The sequence below is a fragment of the Balaenoptera ricei genome, chromosome 20 (assembly GCF_028023285.1).
Source record: "Balaenoptera ricei isolate mBalRic1 chromosome 20, mBalRic1.hap2, whole genome shotgun sequence".
Classification (NCBI taxonomy): domain Eukaryota; kingdom Metazoa; phylum Chordata; class Mammalia; order Artiodactyla; family Balaenopteridae; genus Balaenoptera; species Balaenoptera ricei.
Genome location: NC_082658.1, coordinates 50,435,536 through 50,442,890, shown reverse-complemented (window position 1 = coordinate 50,442,890; position 7,355 = coordinate 50,435,536).

Below are 7,355 nucleotides of genomic sequence, written 5' to 3'. Positions count from 1 at the left end.
AATATTTGACATGATTAATTCTTATTAATTTGTTGGAATTGTTTATTGTTAATAATGCAAATAGATAATTTTTAATTATCTTTAAGTAACATTTCACTGTTAATGGTTTGAAATGGATGATAAGCAAACCAATTTGAAATAAAATATGAACATGTGCCATTGTATTATAACACTATACACTTTCTTGACAGTTAAATTTTAAAAAAAATGTTTTTTTTTTGTAGCATGTATTGTATATGTTTATAGTATATGTAGTAAATAAAAATCTGGCCAAATGTTTGGCTTGGTGATCTTTTGAAGAAAGTAATCTTTGAATATTTTTCACAAAAGAGCTAAATCTTTTATGCTTAGGGAATAAGAGATAAAGAAACAATTATACACGCTCTGTGGGTACTCATAAAAGATGGGATCAATCATTGGTGTTATTTTGAAGAGTCTCCAGAAGTCATGAAATAATGATTTGAGGGGACTATAAGAAGAATGATTATGTAATGATTGGAAAGCTGGAATGATGTGAACAGATAACATCAAACTTGTCCAGAAATGGTTATATGTGGGTATAAAGAAATGGATGTGGTAGGGGCTTTGTAAAGCAAATGAGAAGTGTGGATGTTATACAATAGGTTTTTACAATGTTAGGGTAGATATTCAGTGTAATTCCTTCTTTTTTATGTAAGTAACACTTTTTTCAGGTTAGATAATTTAGGAAATTTAAAAGAGTTAAACGTTATGTTCTTCCCATCCTTTCTCAAAGCACATGTATATTTAGATGCATAATAGTGTGTGAATATATATACCTAAAAGGTTGATTTTATACTCCATAGTCTTATGTCCTGTGGGTAGTGAAGTTTTAAAATGAAAAGGACAAGCTTTGCCAGTCATTTATAGAGTATTCTGCCTTGGACCCAAAACAAACATCTAGTTACTGCTGTATACATAGCAGAGTATCAACCCAGAGTTAAAGGAAACTCTTGCAAGGGGGCCATCTTTGCTGTACACACACTTAACAGCAAGGTGATTTAAGTATGTTTCCACTTTTTATCAATAAGAAGCTGCCAAATCTTGTGATAGGTTGAGTGCTGGGTTCCTTTACATAGCCTGGAGTGCTCATAACAGCTCTTAAATTTTGTGACCCTTATCTTCAGATTAAAGTCTATTCCTCTTACAGATGTGGAGAGAGAAGTGGCCCTGTCCACAGATGAAAATATGAAAATGGTCTTCCAAAGTTTGGCAGGAGGAAGCTAAGAATTTGGAACTCTGCTGCCACACGTATCATGAAGAAAAAGAAATGGGGAGATAAGGTAGGGGGCCGAGAAGAGCTAGCTCTTAAGAAGAAGTGACGTTCAAAAAGAGCAGGGCTTAAGGATCCTCTAGGGATACAGGTCGAAGCGAGCTTAACTTGCCTCCCCCTCTGGCTTAAATGTCGCTTTCTCAGAGATGTCTTCCCTGAACCCCTAAATCCCGTTTATAATCATCACATCATTCACCTTCACAGAGCTCCTCTCAGACTGTAATTATTTCTGTGATTTCATTCCACCTCCTCCGTTAGACTAAATCAGTTCCATCAGGGCAGGAGCCACATCTAATTTGTTCATTATTCTATCGCCAGAGCCCAGCGCAGAGCTTGGCTCACAGCCGGCAATACGTATTTGTTGATCAAATAATGTTTTCCTTAGCAGGGTTTGAGTCTGGGGAATAGGGACCCGACCGGTTACCTCTCAGCTGCTGTCCCCAGTATCCCTGGTCTTGTGTATGCTTGAAGGCTGTAGGTTCATTTTAATATTGGTCAGAATAACACCCATTTCCGAAGGTCTTTCTGTTGTAGAAACATGAAATGCTTGACAAAGCATAGTCTCAAGGGTTCTCGTGCTTTCCTGTTCTTTTTCCATAGAAAAGGAGGTGACTGGATTATTTAGAGGGGAGCTATATTCATACAATGAAGATTATTCACTGGTTGGTATTTTAATTTCTAGTTTTGACAATATTTTCAAAAAGGCTGAATTTCATTAACAAAAATGTCAAGATTATGTCTAAATTATCTTGTTCTAAAATACCAATTGTAATGGAAGTAGCTTAATACAGCCTAAACAATATTCAAAGTAGTTATTCCTTATCCTGTTGTCATTTAGGTCTTCAATTACAGACCTCAGAGGCAGCAACTCAAGAAAGCACCTAAGAGGGGCAGGTAAATTCTCTCTGTGCATTATGGTAAAGGGCATGACCCCATTCTAATGTGAAAGTAGGTAGGAAGTAAAGACAAAATTGGCCTGAGTCTGAGGCCCAAGTCCTTTTATGAGCCTTGTGATATAACGAGAAAAGGAGAGAGCCAGATCCCATCCCCAAAAAAGAAGGTAACAAGAGGAAGTGGTTTATGTAAATTCTTTAGCCACATCTTTTCTCCCACTAGAATCAAGTTCTTCCTCTACTTTCACTTTTTCTTTTGAATAAGAAATTGCCCCAGTTTCTTATTTCCCTTGTTAAACATGCCTGAGGGGTTAGGTTTATGGCTGAACCAGCTAGTTGTTTCTTGTTCCTTAGCAAGCTCTGCCATTTGATCAAGGACAGTCTTTTTGTTGTCATGGCAACCAACATTTACATAAGCAAGAACTAGGGGAAAACATTGGTTGTTTGGAATGATTTGTGGTAAATTTCATCGTAATGGAAAGATAAAACACCAACTTGGTGGGCTAGCAGCTAGAATTGGGAACAACAGAATGAACTTTTCCTGTTCTTTTTAGTGACATCTATTTGATAGGTACCACTTTTGGCTATCAAAAAAACCCTGATGTCTAGGAAAAAAGGAATGCATGTAATGATCTTTAGTTCTGTCCTTGATCACATTTTCAGTAGCAATTAGGATATGGTGTATGTGTGAGTGCCTGTTCTTCTAAAGCAGAGGTTATTGATCCAGAATCTTGATCCTTGGGGAATCCACAGATAGACTCATAAAGGGTGTGGCAGAGATTGCTCACTCAAAACCATGTTCTTTTCTTCCTGTGCATCCTACATTTTCCAGGCTTCCTTGTATTACATATGACCATGTGATTGAGTTCAGCCAATGGACTGTGTACAGACGTGCCTGCACCACTTTCAGGCCTGGCCTATAGAAACCTACCACAGGTGCTCCTCCATGCTCTTCCTTTCCATCAGGTGGGAATGGAGATGACACCCAGGGCAAATCCTTCATCCACCTGAACCCAAAGTGACGACACAGAGAAGGGCCTCTTTGGCTTGGTAACTGGCTTAATTAGCAAGAAATAAACTTTTGTTCAACCATATGTTTTAAAGTCAAATAGTTACATTAGTTAGCCTACTCTGACTAATACAAGGGAGTTGAATTGGATAGGTGAGAGGTTGACCAACTGTCAGTTTGTTAGGACCACATGATGCCAAAGCTTTGTTGAAATCAATAAGATACTTCAGGCACCTCAGATAAATAATTTTTTAGTGTGTGCCCTATGTAATACCTGAAATTTAAATTTAACTGGGCATCCTGTAGTTTTATTTGCTAAATCTGGCAGTTCTATTCCTGGTCTCCCCTTTAGAGAAATGCTGCTGCAGGGCTGCTGCTCTTTCCTCCACGGGAATTGAATTCTTCTGAAGGAAAAACAATCCAAACCAGGACAGCTAGGGCCAACCCGCTCATTCCGTAGCTCACATTCTTGTCATCTTTGCTAATTGCCCCAAGTGTAAATCCCCCTAGTCACCTCTCATTTTGTCACTGGCATCCTCAAGCTGTACTGGGTCTTCTCTTCTGTCCCCCATTTTTGTACTTTACTCCATCTTTGAAGCTTTTGCCAACCTGTTAGGCTCCCTACCACTTTACTGTCGCCAATCAAATTTCTCCTCATTTATTAAAGATTTTTGACGTCTGGCCCACAGTGTTTCTTCTTGCCAAGGTCTGCTGTCTTCTGGGGTTACCCATCCATCAACTAGCTTTTCACTTTTTTGACCACCTCAAATCCATTATCTTGTACTGTTATATCCCCGGGATCTTAAACATCTTACTCCCTGACCACTACTTTCTAGCCTTCCAGTTCTCTCACTGTCTTCCCAAAGCCTTTGCTCTTCCATTTCAAGGCACCTTCTAGTTCCTAAACTCTTCAACTATCAGCCATCTACTATCCTTTTTCTTTTTAGTTAGATAATGAAGAAATATATATAAAATATTGTCAGGTCTCAGATATATCCAACTGCCCACTGGACACCTTTTGGATATCTTGAAGGCACCTCAAACTCAGTATATTCCAAACTGGATTCATCATCCCTTCCTTATCTGCCCCTCATACACATTCCCTGTCTCAATGTCTATCACCAATTGCCTAAGCCAAAAACCTGGGGACTATCTTTTATTCCTTCCTCTCGAGAGTTCATCACCCCATTTCTAGTCATTTACCAAGTGCTAACTCCTGAGCATCTAAAATCAGTTTACTTACCTCCATCCCCACTGCTGCTACCTTCGTTCAAACTGCCAATTGTTTCTCATCTGGATCACCTCAAAAGCCACCTGGGTGCCTTTAGTTTTGGTCCCCCCAATCCCTTTGTTATATTGCAGCCTTGGTGAGCTTTCTATAATTTATATTACATTAGATTATATTCTCCTTCAGCAGATATCTAAGCTCCCTGCAAAGGGATACAGAGCTCTTTATGTTCTAGTTCCTGCTCCTCTCTACAGCCTCCCCTCTCGTCACTTTCTCTGCTGTACTCTGGGCTCTAGCCATACTGAGCTTGTGTACTTTTTTACCTGACCCACCTGCTCACCCCTCCAGGCTTTTGTACAGTCTGTACCTCTATATGGCTCACCTTCGATTACTAGTCTTATCAGACACTCTGATTTGGGTTATGTATCTGTTCCATGTCCTCTCTTGGCAATATGTGCTTACAGTTGTCACACTGAACTGAAATTGCCTGTGCATGTGTCTGTCACAAGACCAAGACTTCTCATTGTATTTCCAACACCCAGCCCTGCTTGACACACAGCAGATACCCAGGGTATGTATTTTGAACAAAAGAATGAAAAACAGGATAGGTGGGCTAGAGGGCATCAAAAGCCAGGTGGGAGCAGTGGGTAGTATTACTCCTAGGGACTTAAAGTTAGTGTCAGTTAGCTTTTGCGGCAAAATAAACCACATCAATACTTAATGGCTTAAAACAACAATCATTTATCTTAACAATTCTACAGCTCAGCAGTTTGTGTTGGGTTGGGTTCTGCTGGACGGTTCTTCTGGTCTGGTCTAGTCTCACTGACATATCTGAGGTCAGCTTCCGGTTGGCTGGGGGCTGGCTGGTCTTGGATGGCCCTTAGCTGACCGAGTTTAGTCTCTGCTTCCTGTGATCTTCCATCCTCCAACAGAGCAGCCCAGACTGGTTCTCATGGCTATTGACAGGGTTCCAAGAGAACAGATGGAATCACACAAGGCCTCATAAGGCCTAGCCTTAGAACTGACACAGTGTCAATTCCACTGCATTCTATTGCTTAAAGCAAGTCATAAGGCCAGCTCAGATTCAAGGAGTGAAAAAATAGAGTTCACCTCTTGATGGGAGAAGCTATATAGTCATACTGCAAAGGGGTGTGGATATAGGAAGAGTGAAGGATTGTGGCCACTTTTGGAATCTACACAGCTACCCCAAAGAAACTATTTGACTAAAATGTGTGAAGAAGCACAGATTCCTAGGAAGCATCATCACTGGGTGAGTCAATACCCAAATGTTCATAGTTTTTCTTCATTTTATTTTGTAACTTGAACATTTTGCATGTGTAATCATGATTTTTAGTACCTGCTAAAATAGGTGTTTGGAACTGGACCATGGGGACTGTATGAGAAGAAAGGCGCTTGCAGAAATGTCACTGAGAATGAAGACTCTGACAGGAAGCTTCACAAGGGAAGGGGCTGTGTCCACTTTATTAACTTTTATCTGTAGCATCTCACATGATTAGCACATGGAAAGCACTCAGCAAATATTTGTTGAATGGTTAATAGTAAACCTCTATTTACTGTTGTAAAGGAGAGCTGAATGTCTAGTCTTATTAGCAGTATGGCTGCGTGTGGACGTGCAGGTGATGCCCTTTCCAAGGACATGCCGAGCAAGGAGGAGTGAAGCCGAAATCCAACCTGCACTGGGCTAACCAAGAAGCAGGCCTGGTCCCTGGCTTCATCTACCTGCAGGAGGCATCATTTTAAATTCAGAAGCACATTTTGCTTGCTAAGCAGTGAGCCCCTAGGGCTGCATATATGTGGAAAGGGCACCTATTTTATAAGTCTCATAAAAGTGCCCTGTGGGCTAGCAGGGCCCTGATACTCAACCTAAGGTAGCAGAGAAATGGTTTCTGAGGAACATGAGATGGCACAAAATGCACAAAGCAAGAAAATTAAGTAAGCACAAAACACTGTTCTTACAAGTGGATCAAGATAAATGAATGAGGGATTGAGAGAAACAGGAGCAAGAAAAAAACAAAGACTTAGGTTAATATGTCTGAATCGAATTCAGAAACCAACTGAAAGTTAACAGACCAGAACATTGAAGCACCCAAAATATGATTTGTTTCTATAACAGGCAAATCTATAGAGACAGAAAATAGATTAATGGTTGCCTGGGGCTGAGAGTAGGAATGGGGATTGACTGTAAATGCGCTCACAGTTTCATTTTAAGGTGATGGAAGTGTTCTAAAATTAGATTGTGGCCGTAGTTGTACAATTCTGTAAATGTACTAATGGTATATTGAATGGTATGCTTAAAATGGGTGGATTGTATGGTATGTAAATTATATCTCAATAAAGGCATTTTAAAAACATTGCCCCTTCAGTGTTAACGTCACTAAAAGCGAACAAGACATTGTTTCTGTTGTGATACAACAGGAAGCTCACAGCAAGCATCACCTCTGAGGCATTCAAACCCCCCAAAATTGACCCTGACTCTAATCCAGCTATTAGTTTACAGGAAATGTGAGGAATAGGGGAACAAGTTAAGTAACACCATAAGAAGTTGAAGAAACAAATCCAGGATGGGAGATATTCTATAAAACAAATGGCCCAGTTTCTTCTGAAATCAGTGACATGAAAAAGGACAGGAAGAGATATCTGTTATGGATAAAGAGACTTCACAGACCTATCAACTGATGCTCTCTGTGAATATAGTTTGTATCCTGACTCAGGTAAACCAACCGGAAAAAAACACCAGACAAACATGGGGAAGTGAACATGGGTTGGATATTAGATGATGTTAAGAAATGTTAATCTTCTGGGGTGTAATAATGTTATTGTGATTATATTAACAAAATCTGTTAGTGATACTGTGGGAGACAAAATAATAGTCTCCCAAAGAGGTCTATATCCTGATCCCTGGAACTTGTTACC